Genomic DNA, 18,500 nt, shown 5'->3' on the forward strand with positions numbered 1-18,500 from the left:
AATCATTTCACTTTGGCACTAATTCACTTAAAATTACAGCATATGCCGACGACTTGGCGATTTATACAACAGATGTCGCAGAAGGCATGGACGGAATTATTAAAGAAGCTGACGCCTTTGGTGCAGTATCGGGCTACAAATTAAATCTAAATAAAACACAAATCATAGTTAATTATAAACCACGGATCCCAGTCGCTGGCATATGCCACACAGCTACCTACTTAGGTATTAAAATTACATCCAACATCAAGTGTATTATTGCAGTGAACTATGATGTTTTATTAAAAGATACTAGCATTCTTCTTAAAAAATGGCATAAGGTTCCCCTAAACCTTATTGGTCGAATAAATCTCATCAAAATGATCATTCTGCCAAAGTTTTTGTATTTATTTAGGTGCATTCCTTTAAAAATTACCAAATTATTCTTTAGAAAACTTGATGGCATTCTAGGCAGCTTTATATGGGGGTTTAAAAAAATGCAGATCACTATCTACTTTAAAGTTACCATTCAGTAAGGGTGGCCTTAACTTTCCAGACTTTAGAACTTATTTTTTTGCTTCCTTTTTGGGACGTCTGCAGAGCCTTTTTAATTCCAATAATCCTTATTACTTTCACCAATTTATGCTTGGTACCGACTCTATTCAATTCCTTGCTAGAACCAATGACCCAAACTATTTTAAAAGAGTCAGGTTTAAGACCGCCAAAGACATAATAAATATATGGAATATAATACTGGTACTCAACAAAACGTCAATCTTTCACCCTAATTTAACTCTCTGGAACAATCCGAGTTTACCAGGTATTTTTAGTGACTTAGGGTGCAGGAATTGGTCCAACGTAGGCATAATCAAACTGGGCGATTTATACTGCTCCTCAGGTTTGTTAGAGTTTGAAACACTTAGGATACTATATAAACTACCGGGGCATGCGTACTTTAAATACATTCAAATCCGAGATTTCCTTATTGGAAAACTAAAGCTTAAAAAGATCTCAAATTCAGATTTTTGGAATTGTATGTATGGAGGAGGCGGGAAGAACAAAGCTATGATCAGCCTAGGGTATAAATGTTTTAGTCAATATAAGATAGATGACTGCCCTAAATTGGCTCAGAAATGGACCTTAAAATTTACGACCGGTATTTCATCAAACACTATTTTCACATTTTTAAATAATACTGATACTTTAGTTCATTCATCTAGTTTAAAACTCCAAGCCTATAAGACTATTTGCCAGCTTTATTACACCCCGCAACAATTTTGTAAATGGTCTTCTAATAATGTTCACAATGATCGTATGAAATGCCCAAAATGTCAACTTCAGGCTGCTGATTTAGAACATATGATTGTTTCATGTCCGGTTTTGTTTTCATTTTGGGATAGTTTAGAAAATATTCTGAAACAGAAACTATTAATTGACACATCATTATGACCTGAAAAGATTCTTCTTGGTATTCAACCTACTATTTCCCCATTTCGAGATGTTGTTTTTATTTTGTTATCATGCGCAAGATTGGTTATTGCAAGGGCATGGATTTCGGACCAACCACCTCATGTGAACGAATGGTGGTTTCTGGTGAAGGAGATATATGATATGGAATTATCTTTAGCTAGGAAAAGGGGTGATAAAGCACTTCAATCAAGCATTTGTATAGCGCACTACTCACCCGGAGGGTCTCAAGGCGCTTGGGGAAGGGGGTCCGCTACTGCTCGAAGAGCCAGGTCTTGAGCTGCTTCCTGAAGGCGAGGTGGTCTTGGGTCAGACGGAGGTGGGTCGGAAGGGAGTTCCAGGTCTTGGCGGCCAGGTAGGAGAAGGACCTACCTCCTGTGGTGGCTCTTCCGATGCGGGGGACGGCGGCGAGGGCGTGGTTGGTCGAATGGAGCTGGCGTGTGGGAGTGTAGAAGTTGAGGCGGCTGTTGAGGTATCTTGGGCCTTGGTTGTGGAGAGCTTTGTGAGCGTGGGTGAGGAGACGGAAGGTGATTCTTTTGTTGACAGGGAGCCAGTGCAGGTCTCTCAGGTGTCCGGTAATGTGGCTCTGTCGGGGGATGTCGAGGATGAGTCTTGCTGAGGCATTCTGGATCCGCTGGAGTCTCCTCTGGAGTTTGGCGGTGGTTCCGGCGTAGAGGGAGTTTCCGTAGTCCAATCGGCTGGTGACGAGGGCCTGGGTGACCGTCTTCCTGGTCTCGGTGGGGATCCACCGGAAGATCTTACGTAGCATGCGCAGGATGTTGAAGCATGACGAGGAGACAGCGTTGACTTGTTTGGTCATGGAGAGTGAGGAGTCCAGGATGAAGCCCAGGTTGCGTGCGTGGTCTGTGGGTTTGGGTGCGCTGCCCAGGGCGGGGGGCCACCAGGAGCTGTCCCAGGCGGAGGGTGATGAGCCCAGGATGAGGACTTCTGTCTTGTCTGAGTTCAGTTTCAGGCGGCTGTTCATCATCCACTTGGCTACGTCTGTCATCCCTTCGTGTAGGTTGGCTCTGGCGGTGGCAGGGTCGTTGGTGAGGGAGAGGATCAGCTGGGTGTCGTCGGCGTAAGAGATGATGTTGAGGTTGTGTTGGCGTGCGATGGCCGCGAGGGGGCTCATGTAGACGTTGAAGAGGGTGGGGCTGAGCGAGGATCCTTGAGGAACGCCGCAGATGACTTCGGTGGCTTCTGATCTGAACGGGGGAGGCGGACTCTCTGTGTCCTTCCGGCGAGGAAGGAGATGATCCAGTCTAGTGCCTTCTCTTGGATTCCGACGTTGCTGAGGCGCTGCACTAGAGTGCGGTGGCAGACAGTGTCGAATGCCGCGGAGAGGTCCAGGAGGATGAGGGCCGCAGTTTCTCCGTTGTCGAGCAGGGCTCGGATGTCATCGGTGGCTGCGATGAGGGCGGTCTCGGTGCTGTGGTTGGCCCGGAAGCCGGACTGCGAGAGGTCGAGGGATCCGTTCATCTTGATGAAGACGGCAAGCTGCTTGTTGACGGTCTTTTCGATGACTTTGGCTGGAAACGGGAGGAGCGAGATGGGGCGGTAGTTTTTGTGTTCGGTGGGATCTGCTGATGGTTACTTCAGTAGGGCGCTGAGTTCGGCGTGCTTCCAGCTCTCTGCGAAGGTAGCGGTGTTGAAGGAGGTGTTGATGATGTCCCGCAGGTGGGGTGCGATGATGGCGTCGGCCTTGTTGAAGACGTGGTGAGGGCAGGGGTCGGTTGGGGATCCGGAGTGGATGGAGTTCATCGTGCGGATGGTGTCTTCGGTGGTGATCGGGGTCCAGGCGCGGAGGGTGGTGGTGAGGGTCGGTGGTGCGGTCATAGGGTGCATCGGTTGTGTGCTGAAGCTGTTGTGTATGTCTGCAATCTTGCTGTGGAAGTAGGAGGCAAGGGAGTTGCAGAGGTCTTGTGATGGGGTGATGTCGTTGTTTCCGGCGTTGGGATTGGAGAGCTCTTTGACGATGTTGAAGAGTTCCTTGCTGTTGTGTGCGTTGTTGTCCAGTCGGTCCTTGAATGTGGTTTTCTTGATGGTGTGGATCAGTTGGTGGTGTTTTCGGGTTGCGAGCTTGAGGGCGGTCATGTTGTCTGGTGTAGGGTCTCTGCGCCAGGTTCGCTCGAGGGCCCGGCAGTTCTTCTTGGAGCTCTTGAGTTCGTTGGTGTACCAGGGTGCTTTCTTACTGCCGGGTCTGCTGGGCGGGGTCCTCAGTGGGGCGAGGTCGTCTGCGCAGTTGCTGAGGGTTCGCGGAGCTGGAGGGGGGTCTTGGCTCAGGGTTGCGGCGAGCTGGTCGGTCGTGATCTTGTTCCAATTTCTGCTTGCGACCTGTTGCTGGTGGTGGTGGGTCGTGATCTTTTTGAAGCTGAAGTGGACGCAGTTGTGGTCCGTCAGTGGAGTCCGGTGGCGTGGCTGAAGGCGATGTGCTTGCTAGATGAGAAGATGGGGTCGAGTGTGTGTCCGGCGTAGTGGGTGGGGGAGGTCACCAGCTACTTGAGTCCGAGGTTGGCGAGGTTGTCCAGCAGGGTGGTGGTGTTGCGGTCGTTGTTGTTCTCCAGGTGGAAGTTGAGGTCCCCGAGGAGGATGTAGTCAGCGGAGGGGAGGGCGTGCGGGCTGATGAAGTCGGCGATGTCTTCGCTGAATTGTGTGCGTGGTCCCGGGGGTCTGTAGATGAGGGTGCCTCTGAGGGTGGTTTTGGGGTCGGTGTGGATCTGGAAGTGCAGGTGTTCGGCGGCTCTGAGGGTGTCGCCGGTGTTGGTCGTGATGCGGATGGTGTTCTTGTGAACGATGGCGATGCCTCCTCCAGTCTGGTTGACGCGGTCCCTCCGGGTGATCTTGTATCCGTCCGGGATGGTGATGGCAATGGCGGGCGCTGAGGAGGCGTTCATCCAGCGCTGACTAATAGCGCGTGTAACTGGAAACTACACCCTCTGAGGCGGAAAGCCGGAGGAGATACTCGCACTTTTTTTTTTTTAAATTGTATATTCTCTGTTTATCATGTTTTAAAACTTTGTACCTGCACCAGAAGCTTTCTCTGGGCAAAACCGCCAGGCAGGCTCTTCACCTTCAGCGGAATTAGCGCTGCTTGGTGTTATTCTTTGACCACGGACGCCATCGCTTCAGACGCGAGGCCACGCCCCCTGTCAGGCCACGCCCACAATCCCCCTCCCTAAATGTGCCTCCAGCGCAAGCGCAGCGGACGAGCGCAGCGGGAGCGCCGTTTGCGCGCCGAAGGCGCTCCTAAGGCAAGCCCGTCTGCGCCCGTCCGCGCCAAGACCGCGACAGGCGCAGGAAACTCTGGACCCGGGCCCCCCATGATAAGTTACCAAGCCAGCTCTCTATTAAACCTACGCAGCGGTATAAACTGTGCCTGCAGAGTTGACATCAATACCATCAAGGGGCCTTTCAGCTGCAAGCTATGCAGATGGACCTCCTCCCCTGTCATGACTCCAGCCTCTCAAATAAACTCTAGGGAAGACAATTCATCTTTTATTGGAGGGTTGATTAATGCACGATCCATGGCCTGCCACAACCAAGACATTAAAGACCTCATCCAGGAATTTAACCTTGACTGTCTTCTCATAACGGAGACCTGGCTTACGGACAATAGTAATCCTGACTTAGCCACTGCTCTTCCACAAGGATACTCCATATTCAGGCAAGACAGATTGAAGGGGAGAGGTGGAGGAGTAGCCCTGTTGCTGCGCAACTCCTTCAAATGCCACACCTTCACCATTGACTCACTAAAAGGAGCCGAATCCCTGGGATTCACTATTAAACTTAATGAGTCCACCTCCTTTTCAGGAGGGCTTGTCTACCGCCCCCCAGGTACCGCTACCAAATTCCTAGACTCTCTCAGTGATACCCTTGGTCAGCTCCTAACCAGATATCCACATGTCACCCTGCTGGGTGACTTCAACCTGCACCTCGATTCCACAGAGGATGCGCAGACACTCAACTTCCAACAAACTTTGGAAATCTTCAACCTCCAGCAAAGGGTTAAACAACCCACCCACCTAGCGGGACACACTCTAGATGGGGTCTGTACCAACCTCCCCTCTCTAGAAACCCACACCCCAGTCCCACAAATCTGGACAGACCATAACCTGATCCCATTTCTCATTAGAACACCGCAGTCCAAAAACACAACCAAACCTAGTTCATCCCCAGAGAACCATGTCAACTGGAAAAAGGTAGAAGACTCTTTTAAACTCAAACCTACCTTTGAGACTCATATCCCCAGCATGACTGGTAACGTGGAACAAGACTCCCAATCCTTCCACAACTGGATACTACACGAAATCAAAGTACGTGCTCCACCCAAACGCATTAGGAAAACGGACACTAAAGGCAAAAGAAACGCCCCCTGGTTCTCGCCAGAAGTAGCCAAGGCTCATCTGCTTTGCAAAAAAGGTGAACGCAAATGGCGAAAAACATATGATAGTATGGACAGAAACTCCTATGTCCAACTAAGGAAAAGCTATCACTCCATCATAAAAAGCACCAAAAAGAGTTCTACACCAAAGCCATTAATGAGGCTAAGCAAAAGCAAAAAACCCTGTTTGCAATAGTGAAGTCCTTCACTCATCCAAAAGCCTTACAGGCCGAAATACCTCCCTCTCAAGATCTCTGCAATCAAATAGCAGATTTCTTTGAAGAGAAAATCAACCTCATTCAGAAAGACTTTCCTCCATACCACAACCCCCAGTCCCCCTTCACTCAGGAACAAGAAGGAAAAACAACTGGATACCTAAAGACCTTTTCACAGGTCACCCTAGCACAAACCAGGGAAGTCATTCTAGCATGCAACTCAGGAGCCCCCTCTGATTCCTGCCCTCCCAGAATCCTTCACCAATTGATTGAAACTGTTAATCCCATCATAAACACAATAGTAAATACCTCCCTCAGCACTGGCATCGTCCCGAGTGCATGGAAACAAGGCATTGTCAAGCCTTTAATGAAAAAACCGAACAAATCCCCTTCTGACCTGACCAACCTCCGTCCAATCTCCCTTCTCCCAGTGTTGGGAAAAATCACTGAACAAATGGTCTACAGGGACCTCAAAAACTATCTGGAAACGAACAACATCCTCCACCCCCAACAATCAGGCTTCCGCCCCCAGCACTCGACAGAAACAGCCTTGATCGAACTGACTGACTCCATAAAACTCTTACAGGACCAAAGAAAGAACGCCGTATTGATCTTGTTGGACCTCACAGCAGCGTTCGACACCATCTCCCACCTTATACTCCTGGATAGACTTAGGGACATCGGCATCTCCGACCTGGCATTGGACTGGATAACATCTTTCCTAACAGAAAGATCCCAATCCATCACACTAGGACCTTTCAGTTCTGCAGAGAAAAAGATTCGATCGGGAGTCCCACAAGGCGCCATCCTAAGCCCCTTGCTTTTTAATGTCTACCTTATTCCCCTTATCTCCCTGATCGAATCATTCGGCATCACTGTTACATCGTACGCCGACGACACCCAACTCATAGTCCCGCTAGAGGAGAACTCTACGACTGCCGAACAAAATCTAAAAAACTGCCTGAAAGATGTCTTTCTGTGGATGGAAACAAACCACCTCAAGTGCAACACAAGTAAGACAGAAATCCTCCCCATGGGGAAAAATGTCAACTTCTGTCCTCATCTTTGGTGGCCAGAGGATTCCACAGCCCCTCCTCAGACCGTCACAACAGCACGAAACCTTGGAGTCACCTTCGATACTGACCTATCCTTCCACCTGCACATCAGGAAGGTGGCAGGAAGCTGTTTCGGAATCATTAAATCCCTCAAAAAATTCTTCGACTTCCTACCAACGGAAGCTAGAAAGGCGGTAGCTGTGGCGCTAATCCTTTCGCGCATAGATTACTGTAATGGTCTAATGGCTGGTGTGAAAAAAGTCACACTCAAAAAACTGCATAGCATTCAGCATGCGGCTGCCAGGCTGGTGCTCAAACTCCCCAGGAGGTCTTCAGCCTCTACTGCTCTGAGAACCCTCCACTGGTTGCCCTTGCACAAAAGAATCCTTTTTAAGATCCTAATTGTTGCATTCCGGGCATTTAACCACACTGGCCCCAAATACCTAATCAGACGCTACCCCCACTACAACCCCCAGAGGACTCTGAGATCCTCCAACAATAACCTACTAAAAGCAGCTAACTTCAACTTAAAAACTAAAGGGGGTAAAACACTTACCCACCTATCCTCCAGAGCATGGAACTCCATGCCCCAGCATTTGAGATCCCTGACCAAGGAAATCCACTTCAGGAAACAACTAAAAACATGGATCTACAGTCTATCTGACGAGTATGTGCTGGATGCCATCTAATCCTGCCTAAATTCGACCTCGTACTCATTTTCCAGTTAGCGCCAGGATGCTCCTTCCGGAGCGACAGTTGCGCTCTATAAATACCAATACCAATACCAATACCAATCCAGGTTTCCGTGAGGAAGGCGACGTCTGGGGATGCGGTGTCGATCAGGTTCCAAAGTTGGACGGCGTGTCTGTGGACGGAGCGGGTGTTGAGCAGGATGCACTTAAGGTGGTTGCTGCTGGTGCTCGATTTGGCGGGAGTTGGTGTCGTGCAGGTCCGGATGCTGGTGTACTTGCAGGAATGGCAGCTGAAGGGTCCGTGGGTGCGTTTTGGAGTGGCACGGTGGCATCCGGGGATCCGGCCGGTGTTGAGTGCGCTGAGGTCGGCGGCGTCGTAGGTCCTGCGGGTGGGCTTGCGACTGCGGAGGCCAGGGGGTCTAGCGCTGGGCGCGGTCCAGGCGCGGACGGGCGCAGACGGGCTTACCTTTGGCGCACCTTCGGCGCTCAATCGGTGCTCCCGCTGCGCGCGTCCGCTGCGCGGTCGCTCTGGGGGCGTCATAAGTGAGGAGCCGGGAGGGCGGGTCAGCTGGGTGGCGGGAGCGGGGCGGCCAATGGGCAGGAGGGGGGCGGAGACGCCGGAGGGCAGTGGCGGGAAGGAGGACCGAGGGCGGCTCATCGGCGGCTGGAAGGAAGCTCACAGGAAGGGGTACAGAAGGCAAAAGGGGAGAGGGGAAAACAAAGTTAAATACACAGGCGAGAGGCAAAAGGGGAAACAAAGGCACAATACAGACGGCGGAATGCAGAGGGGGAGAGGGAAATCAAAAGTTAAGTACACAAGGCGAGAGGGGAAACAAAGGCACAATACAGACGGCGGAATGCCGAGGCAAAAGGAAGGCAGCAGTAGGAAGTGCACAGCAGTCAGCAGGGCAGAGTGCTGGCAAACAGCGGGCAGGAGCAGCAAAGTGGGGGCGACCTCGCCTGGAGCAGGCTCAGCGGTCGCTCCTTACCCCTGCGTTCGGTCCCCTTAAGTGAGGAGCCGGGAGGGCGGGTCAGCTGGGTAGCGGGAGCGGCGCGGCCAATGGGCAGGAGGGGGGCGGAGACGCCGGAGGGCAGTGGCGGGAAGGAGGACCGAGGGCGGCTCAGCGGCGGCTGGAAGGAAGCTCACAGGAAGGGGTACAGAAGGCAAAAGGGGAGAGGGGAAAACAAAGTTAAATACACAGGCGAGAGGCAAAAGGGGAAACAAAGGCACAATACAGACGGCGGAATGCAGAGGGGGAGAGGGGAAATCAAAAGTTAAGTACACAAGACGAGAGGGGAAACAAAGGCACAATACAGACGGCGGAATGCCGAGGCAAAAGGAAGGCAGCAGCAGGAAGTGCACAGCAGTCAGCAGGGCAGAGTGCTGGCAAACAGCGGGCAGGAGCAGCGGAGTGGGGGCGACCTCGCCTGGAGCAGGCTCAACGGAAAATAGACAGAATATGGGGATGTCTTTTTACTTGTTCAAATATGAATTGATTTAATTAAGGGTCTTGCCTACCTTGATATCTTATCTTTTGTCTCTTAGCTAATATATGAATTTGCTCTGATTACTTGATGTGTTTTTTTTCTTTTCTTTTTATGTATTACTCTTTGTATTTATTAAGAAGAAGTTCAAGACACAGTATGTACTGATCAAATGCATTCTTGTTTATACTTCTCCTTTTGTTTTATTTTTTATTAACTATGAGCTGCTTGTGTTATCAATAAAAAAAGGTTTAAAAAAAAAAAAGAGAGAATCAAGCAGTCTATTTTAGAAAGAGCATTGGCCAGGCAGGCTCCTATCCCCATTTGTCAGGTATTTTCAGTGACTAAAAAGTCACATACTGCAAGTTAATTAATATCCTTTACTCCTTCTTCTAAAAATGGGAGAGGATGTGGCCTAAGGACTAAGGCGGTGGACCTCAAATCTGGGGAATCGTGTTCGAGTCTCGGCAACGCCCCTTATCATCCTTTGATTCTGGCCAAATCACTTCATCTCCTCGTGCCTAACAAAAAAAAACCATAAAACGAATGTGTCTTTGTGTAACGCTACTGGTGCCTATGAAAAGCGCTCTGATACCTTTGGATCAAGTTCGCGCTATATAAAACTCCAGGAAAAAAAATACTGGCATTTGACATGAGGTTAGGGCAAGTAGGAACGGTTCTAAGTGAAGGCAATATTAGGTGGTTGCCTAGCTGGCCAAGACTCCAGCGTGTCTGGCCCAAAATGTATCAAATGTGTCTGAAATGTAAGGGGCAGCTGTGCTGGCAAACTGTCACACCACCTATGAAATGGAAAGATGTTAGCAAAAGTGTTGGGGTGATAAAACTGAGGCAGCCAACACATATACATTCACTGTTAATTTTAGGCAGGCTATACGTCTTTGACATGATTCCTTCTGTCCCATTCGTCTTACTTGTGAACAGATTTAGAGCCGTCTCCATGCATCATCCATCTACAACTTCCTTCCTTCTCCTTCAGCTTCTTGTCTTGACTTTCAATTGTATGTGGTGAAACTCCATTCATTGTTTACTATGTCTATTCCCTCTAGAGGTTCAATTGCCTCCATACGCCGTCCCTCTTTATATGCGGCCTTGAGAAGTGACAGCATGATATTGAATGGGGACTCACAATTAATTTTCAGGGTGGGATCACAATTTACCTTTCTGACAGTATTACTCCACCCTATAAAAACACAATAGTCTCAGGTTCTACGTACGTCAATGCTGATGGCATCAGATAATATATTTCTTAACACAAATCCATTTGGTGCATTAACATGTGTAAATGGACATCCTGCCACCCAATCACTCTGCAGACTCACTTTTCCTAGTATTAACAAATAAATATATCCTATGAGATGAAAACAGCTACAGTATTGAGATGCAATCTTACTTATTCAATTAATAATACATTTATAGAAAGGAAAACATCTCCTCATTAATCTTTATAATAATTAGAAATCTTTCATAGAATGACAGACAGATACAATAGGATTAGCTATAAAGATAGAAATTAAAAGTCCTTTTGGAGGTTGAAGAGGGATAAGCAAGGAAAGGGAAAAGAGAAGAGAAGAGAGGAAGAAAGGATTAAAATAGATTTAAATATTGTTTCCAATTACTAAGCATATATTGCTTTGAGGCACTCTGTTTTATGTTATACTGGTACTCTTCTTCTCTCTTCAAATACATTATATACAAATCTATTGCCAGTTTCATTAGTTCAGCAACCCATTCCTCAACAGATGATGGTTTTTTGGTGTCTATTTCTGCTTATAAATACTTTATCCAGCATCATAGTTCTATAAATCAAATTCTGGTGACTGCACCGTTGTTCTTTATTTGAAAGAAAGGAGGAATAGTGTAATCAAGTGGTATCTTCTCATTAAAGCATTCATAACCAAATCGTTTCTATCTAGAACATCTCATCACAAATTTGTGATTTTAATGCATGACAATATCATATGTCCCAACATACCGTTTCCTTTGTTGCATGCCCAGCAAATACCTGACATTGATAATCCAAGTTGTATCATTATAATAGCTGTTCAGTAAAGATAAAATGTTATTTGTTTCAGTATGTATTTTAGGTTGAGGTCACGTTTTGCTTCACCAACCATTTTGTTAATCTTTGGCTATCATGTGAAGCTAAAGGTGGTTTCCGCATCTTTTTCCCATACTCTCAATATTCTATAAAGGTATGATTAACAGACATCCATTTCCCTCATGTATTAGGAGTGGTATAATCACAACAGTTGATAACCAGTTATTTTTTACAAGACTGAAAGGAGAGCCTTCCTCATCATAATTCCAGCTGATATTCAGGATTTCCAAAATATACATGCATTAGTTAATGTTAAGAGGTGAATTACTCCAAAGTAATACACAAGAGTACATACAGTAAGATACCTCAGTTTCATGAAAGACATTCAAAAATAGTTACAAATGCATTTAATGATGGGTAACAGTTTCAGTTTGTTATATTAAACATAGAAACAAGGTTAAGTGGCCTTAGGGACTGTTCTCCATTATCTACAAGTTTGAAATATTAGCCTTGTTTTATCTAAGCCAATAGTGATAACTTTTAATTACAAATAATTTATAATAATTATATCTTGAGGGAACACAAAACCTTCTTTCTGACTTTTTGTATTACCCTTGGTAATAATGAGTTTTTTTCAGACACCTACGAGAACTTTGTTTGTTCTAACCTGTCAAATGTGTTAAACAGTGCCGCAGTTGGTGGCAATACAAGCAGTACATTAGAGAGAATACACATTTCACAGCAGACATCTTTTCGGGGGTCCTTGGGGTCACTATTGTCTCGGAGAGGGGGGACCACATGCCCCCTCTCCCTAAAATGTAAAAAGGCCCGAAGGGATGGGGCCCCGGAGCCACTACTGGCTCTGGGAGGGTAGCCATATGTGTCCCTTCCATTTAAATATATGTTTAGGTCCCGAGGGATGTGGTCCCTGGGGCCAATATTGGGTTTGGGAGTGGGGCCACACTCCTTCCCCTTAAAATATAAAAAAGTCCCACATGATAGGGTCCCCGGAACCTGTAGAGGCTTGGGGAAGGGGACTGAATTCCCTCTCCCCTTAATTAAATATTATGGCCCAAGGGATGGAGTCCTCAGGGGCAAAAACCGTTCAGGGAGGAGGGCCATGTGACCACCCCCCCAAAAAATCAAGCCTCATCCCCTTAGGCCCTGGCCCTCTCTGGGGTGCTTTAAAAAGAAGCACGGAAGCCTGTACTTCTTTTGGCCACAGATTTGAGGATCATCCATGAATTGGTGGCAAACAAAAAAAAAAGTAAAATTTTTGGTGCCCAGCCTAGGTAGTCGGTGTATCCCTACTCTCTCCCTTATGTCTTTTTTCACATTTTTTTCATGGACTTGGGACTGAGTCCTGAGTCCTATAATGGCTGCCACCACTTCCGGGTTGAGTTGTTGGCATCCAATCAGATCTCAGTTTACTATATGTTGGCTCAGCGGATCTTCGACGGCATGATATATACAATTTTTAAACCTTAATTTCTCCAGTACTAGTGAATGTATTTACACCAAAACACCAAAAACACTCTTTTTAGACCAAGATCGAGTTTTCGGGACAACACTGTGATTTAAAGCTCAGTTTTCACTGTGGTGATTCTTAACGCAGCAGTGCGGTTGGGGGTGCTGCCTCCCTGGTCTCAAGCAGTAATCGTGCAAGCCTTCAAGAAAGGGGATAAGGACAACCTCAGTGCTACCAGTCCATCTCCCTGATTTATGCAGTAGTTAAGGTCCTAGGGACGGTAGTTTTAAACGGGTCGATGGCGTGGGCCAACACTAACGATATCTTCTGAAAGGCACAATATGATTTTCGGCCAGGTAGGACGACCTCCGATCAATGCTTGAATTTATATTTAATTATCAATAAGTTCATTGTGGCCCGGTTGGAATCCCTTCATTTGTCATTCATGGACCTTACGTCTGCTTTCGATAGGGTCAAGCGTGTGAAGTTTTGGAATAATTGTGCGAAAAATTCTTCCCATTCTACCGTTCGGGGCTAGAAAAATCTTGGTACAAGCTCAGGTCTTGTCCAGGTTGGATTATGCCAATGCGCTGCGTCTGGGGTCCCCGTTGGCTACCATCGCCAGGCTACAAACCACCCAGAATCAGGCTGCCCGATTATTGCTCAATGTTCCCAAAATTCAATCAGCCAGACCAGCTCTTAGGGCTCTACATTTGCTTCCTATTCAGGAGCGCATTAATTTCAAATCATTATGTATTGTTCATAAATCCTTCCACAACCTAGGCCCTCCCATTCTTAAGAACATTTTACAGCGGTATGAGCCTAATAGAACCCTCCGCTCTAAATCGTTACTCCTGGCTTCCGTTCCAAAAATCAAGAAAACCAGAAGTGGAGGTCGACTATTTTCTCTAAATGCCGCAAAACTGTGGAATTCTCTTCCGCTTACCCTTCGGGCCAAACCCAACCATCTTTCCTTCCGCAGATCCCTCAAGACGTGGCTATTCCCGTAAATCTCTTTTATCATCTGCCTAGGGGTCTACAAGTGCTGGGATGCTTTCGGGTAGCCATGCGCTATATAAATACCATTTCAATTCAATTCAATTCAATTCAATTTGCTCCAGGGGATGGGGTGGACCCGAGGATATTGGCCCTTTTATCAGTGCAGTTCTCCCAAGAAATGACTATTCTCTGCCCTCTCCTTCAAGCAGGGGCCCTTTCTGTTCACCCTTTACATCAATGGTCTTGAGCGAGCAGTCCTCACTGTCCAGGCAGATTACCCGAGGGCGGGTATAAGACATCTCCCAGTGTTTTTATATGCTCACGACATGGTCCTCATGGCACAAACTGTTGTTGGGCTCCAGGTACTAATGGATAAGTTTGATGCCTTTATGGCGGGTTTGGCTGTAAACTTTTCTAATGGTAGTTGGCCCTCGGACCACTAGTTCCAAAACATTCTAGTTGATTAACCATACCCTGGCAAAAGTACAGACCTTTCCTTATTTAGGTGTGTTGCTTGATGTAAACAAAAATGGGAAGCTCCTATTCAATAGAAAAAGGAATGGGCTTGTCTGATCTACAGGGGCAGTGGTTAGCTTTACATGTAGGTTGGGCTCTTGGTCTCCCCATATTCTACTCAAGATCTATTAGGCCAAATGTGTGTCACAGGTCCTGTATGGGGGTATGCTGAGATTGTCAAAGTTCAGACTTCCAAAAATCAATGTTTAAGATGGGTGGTTTAGGTTCCTCACAGCACCCAGGCCTTCTCTGTCAACAAGGCCCTTAGAATCAGGTTTATAGCTAACAAAGTTGCCCTCAGGCCTTTGTTGTGTTGGGTAAATGTCTGGACCAAGGAGAGTCTTAAGTTGAACAGACAGGTTCTTTTGCACTGTTTCTCTCTTGACCACATGCCTAAAACCTTTGGATTGCCTACACGACCTTACAGTAGGCAGACATATTTCTGGATCCACATTCCTTGGTGGCTTTAGAACAAAAAAGGGTTAAGGCCCTGTTTTCTATCAGTAGACAGAGAGCAGGCCAAACTGATGAAACCATCAGTGAGGGGAAATATGCTGTTGGAAACAGTACAGGGCCTGGAGCCCTACCTTCGACAGGTACATAATATGAGGGAGAGGGAGAGATTTGTCTTGGCTAGCTTCAGATTTAACTTGCTATCTCATCTCTTGGCATCATCAAGTGGGTGAGCTCACTGTTGCTCCATGTTTCCTTGCAGTTACAACAACATGTCTCCACAGGACACCTTACTTTTTGTTATGTTTTGCAAACATGTTAGTGTGCTTAGAAAGCAATTCATTGTTCCGCTGCTAAAAACCTTTAATTTTTATCCAAGTAGGTCCTGCTCTCATGTACTTGCAGTTGCTCCCTATTGACCGTGCATTTTATGCTGTTAACTGATTGTTGCTAATAGGACGTTTTTATCTTGTTTTATTGATGTTTGGTAATTGTTAGATATGAGGGTCTCTAGTTGGCAGTGGCTGGCCACAGTCCAAGTAGGGACCCTTATTCCTAAGTCAGAGTAAGGGGGCTACACCCTTTGATAACCCCTGCTCAAGCCTGTGGTAACGTAGCACGAGCACCTGGGCTTATTTCAGAGGCAGTGTGTAAAGCATTTATGATCATACACAGTAACACAGTGAAGGACACTACAAAGGGATACCACACAAGTAGTTATAAAAAATAAGTATTTTTATATATAGACTTAACACAAGACCAATAACGGTAAAAAGCCACAATACTGAAAAATGGGGGTACTCTTGAAAAGCTGGAAAAAGAGTTCAAAGTGTTCAAATAGGGGTTCAATTAAAAGCAGGGGACTCTGCGACCCTTTTACTTACAAAGTACCTGGATTTCGTAGCAAAACAAGCAAAATGTCGCAAACGAGCTGTAGCGATGACTTTCCCGACGCTGGACGGGCGATGTGTTGAATCCTTGCCACAAGGAAGGATGATTCACCGGTCTGCGGGTGCGTGCAGGACAAAGCGACAGACTTCTTCACGCTAGGCCAGCGATGCATTGAATCCTTGCCGCAAGGGAGGATGATGCGCTGATCCTGTGGCGTGTGCGATCGGGTTGCAATGAAAGAAAATGGCGCCCGCGAGGGAGCGACGATCCATGTGCGATGCAAGGAAAATGGTGGACGCGCGGCGTCTGCTCTGCGATGTTGTGATGCGATGATCCGGGGTTAGCGAGCCTTCGACCAAGCCAGCAATGTGCGATGCAATGATCTTTGGTTTGCGTGCACTCGGCGGCAGCAGTGCGATGATTTTTCTTACGCTCTTCAGCTGCGGCGGCTCGCAAACAGGCGTTAGCGACGATTACAGCACTCTCTTCTCTGTAGTAGAACTAGAGGCCCTGGAACACACAGGGGCCTCACCTGCAGATAGAAATCCTCACTGGGAGGAACCAGGAGGCTGGTGGGGGAGTCAGTTGGGCCTGTGACTCCAGCAGGAGGCTAGCTCTCTTCTAGCCCTTGGGTGATTGCTTTGCAAAATAAAAGTCTCTCAAAAGTCCTTTTCCCTCTTCTTCCAAGTACAAGGGGAACTACTGTAGGCCAATCCAAGAAATAGCACACTAGCACAAGGACAGTCCTCTCCTGCAGATTCCTTCAGTGAAATGGACAGAGGTTCTTCTTGACATCCAGGAGCAATACCAAAATCAGGGGTTTGGGCACAGATATTTATACCTCAAAAGTCTCTACTCACTGAACCCAGCCAGAACCAGTTCTGCTCAGGCCTGGAGCACTTTGTTTACCAGGCTGCATCCTTCCTCTCAGAAAGAGGGGGTCTGCCATCAGACGCACAGTAGAGGTGGAGCCAGCATTCACCTTGCCAGGCACAGCCCTATTCAGGTCAAGGAGCTACCCCTCCCCAGTACTCAATGCAGATCTCTCTATTCAACCCAGGTCTGACTCAGCCTGCCTTGCCCCTCTAAACCTAGACAGCGAATACACATAACAGCAGAGCACACTGCAAGGCTTAGGCAAGAAAATACCTACTTTCTAAAAGTGGTATTTTCAAACACAGAATATTAAAACCAACTTTGCTAAAAGATGTTTTTTATTATTCTGAGCTCAGGCATACTAAACTCGAATTTCTACCATGTTCCTTGGGACAGTTAGGACTATAAGATGTAATAGTCAGACTGCCCATTCTAACCTATGGAGAACAGGTAGCCTTGCAGCAGTGAAAAATAAAATGGAGGGTAATTCACTACCAGGACATTCTACACATATCAAGCCATGTCCTGCCTTACACATACAATGCACCTACCATAGGGGTGACTAACATGATGCTAAGGGAAGGTTCAGGGTAGGGGTGGGCGGAATTTGCGAAATTCACTTTGGCAAACTATCGCGAAAATGTAAAAAATCTCCGCGAACACGCAGAAATATCGCAAAGACGCAGAAGTTTTTTTCCCGCCCGTTTGTGGTATTTTCTGCGTGATCGCATTGAAAATGTCTCGCTAACTTACCCATGCGGTCGCTCATGGGCGTGGCCATCTTGTTTTCATTTGTCCTGCCCGCTCGCGCTGCTTACTTCCTGTTCTGGGTCATGCAATGCATGCTCGCGCCTGTTCGCGTTACGTATTTCCTGTTCGGGAACGCTTTAACGTGTTTGCGCCGCTTTTTGCATGCTCGGGGAGAAAATATCGCGCAAACTTGCACATGTGGTCGCAATGGGTGTGGCCATCTTGTTTTTCACTCTTGATATGGTTCTGGGGCCTGATATTTTCATTTCTTGTACTTGCTTTTTAAATTGTATTACCTTTTCTTTCCCGCCCCGTCTCACTCTCCCCTGAACCATGTCAAAGGGCAGGGCTCGCCAGAGCCAGAGCCGCGAGGAAGGCGAAGCCCACAAGGGGTGCAGGCACGGGACCTATTTGGGGAGGTGGAGTTGGCTGCACTCATTTTCTTTGTGCAGCGCCACCTCCCCTCAACCCTGGCAGCATGTGGCAGGCCTAGGTCCGGGTACGGGCTCCGGGAATGTCGGCAGTGGTGGGAGAAGGTGTGCCGGGCAGTGTTCCGCTGTTCTGGGGTTCGGCGCAACCAGGCCCAGCTGACGCACCGGTGGTCCGACATCCTGGACCGGGAGCAGGACCTGCTGGACCTGCTAGGAGTGGAGGTCATGGGTCTTGGTGAGTAACTATTTAATTATTACTACTTTGTGTCTGTTCTTCTGCTCTGTGTTATATAATTATATTGCGAATAGCTAGAATGCTGCTGCTTACGTTACAGGTTAATTACGTTTAAAAGTCTTCTGTGATTGTTATGACACAGGTGCTCTTCTGCCCTACTACTAATCTTACTTGTTTGCAACTTTGCGTCTGCGCACGCTTAGCCTGATTATGTAAGAGTTTATTTCAGAGAAATTAGGTTACGTAATGCTATATCAATCAATCAATCAAGCATTTGTATAGCGCGCTACTCACCCAGAGGGTCTCAATGCGCTTGGGGGGGGGGGGGGTCCTCTACTGTTCGAACAGCCAGGTCTTGAGTTGCTTCCTGAAGGAGAGGTGGTCTTGGGTCAGGCGGAGGTGGATGGGGAGGGAGTTCCACGTCTTGGCAGCCAGGTAGGAGAAGGATCTTCCTCCCGCTGAGGCTCTTCGGATGCGGGGAACGATGGCGAGGGCATGGCTGGTCGATCATAGTTGGCGGGTGGGGGTGTAGAAGGTCAGGCGGT

This window comes from Lissotriton helveticus, chromosome 1_1 (genome assembly GCF_964261635.1).
Source record: "Lissotriton helveticus chromosome 1_1, aLisHel1.1, whole genome shotgun sequence".
Lineage (NCBI taxonomy): Eukaryota > Metazoa > Chordata > Amphibia > Caudata > Salamandridae > Lissotriton > Lissotriton helveticus.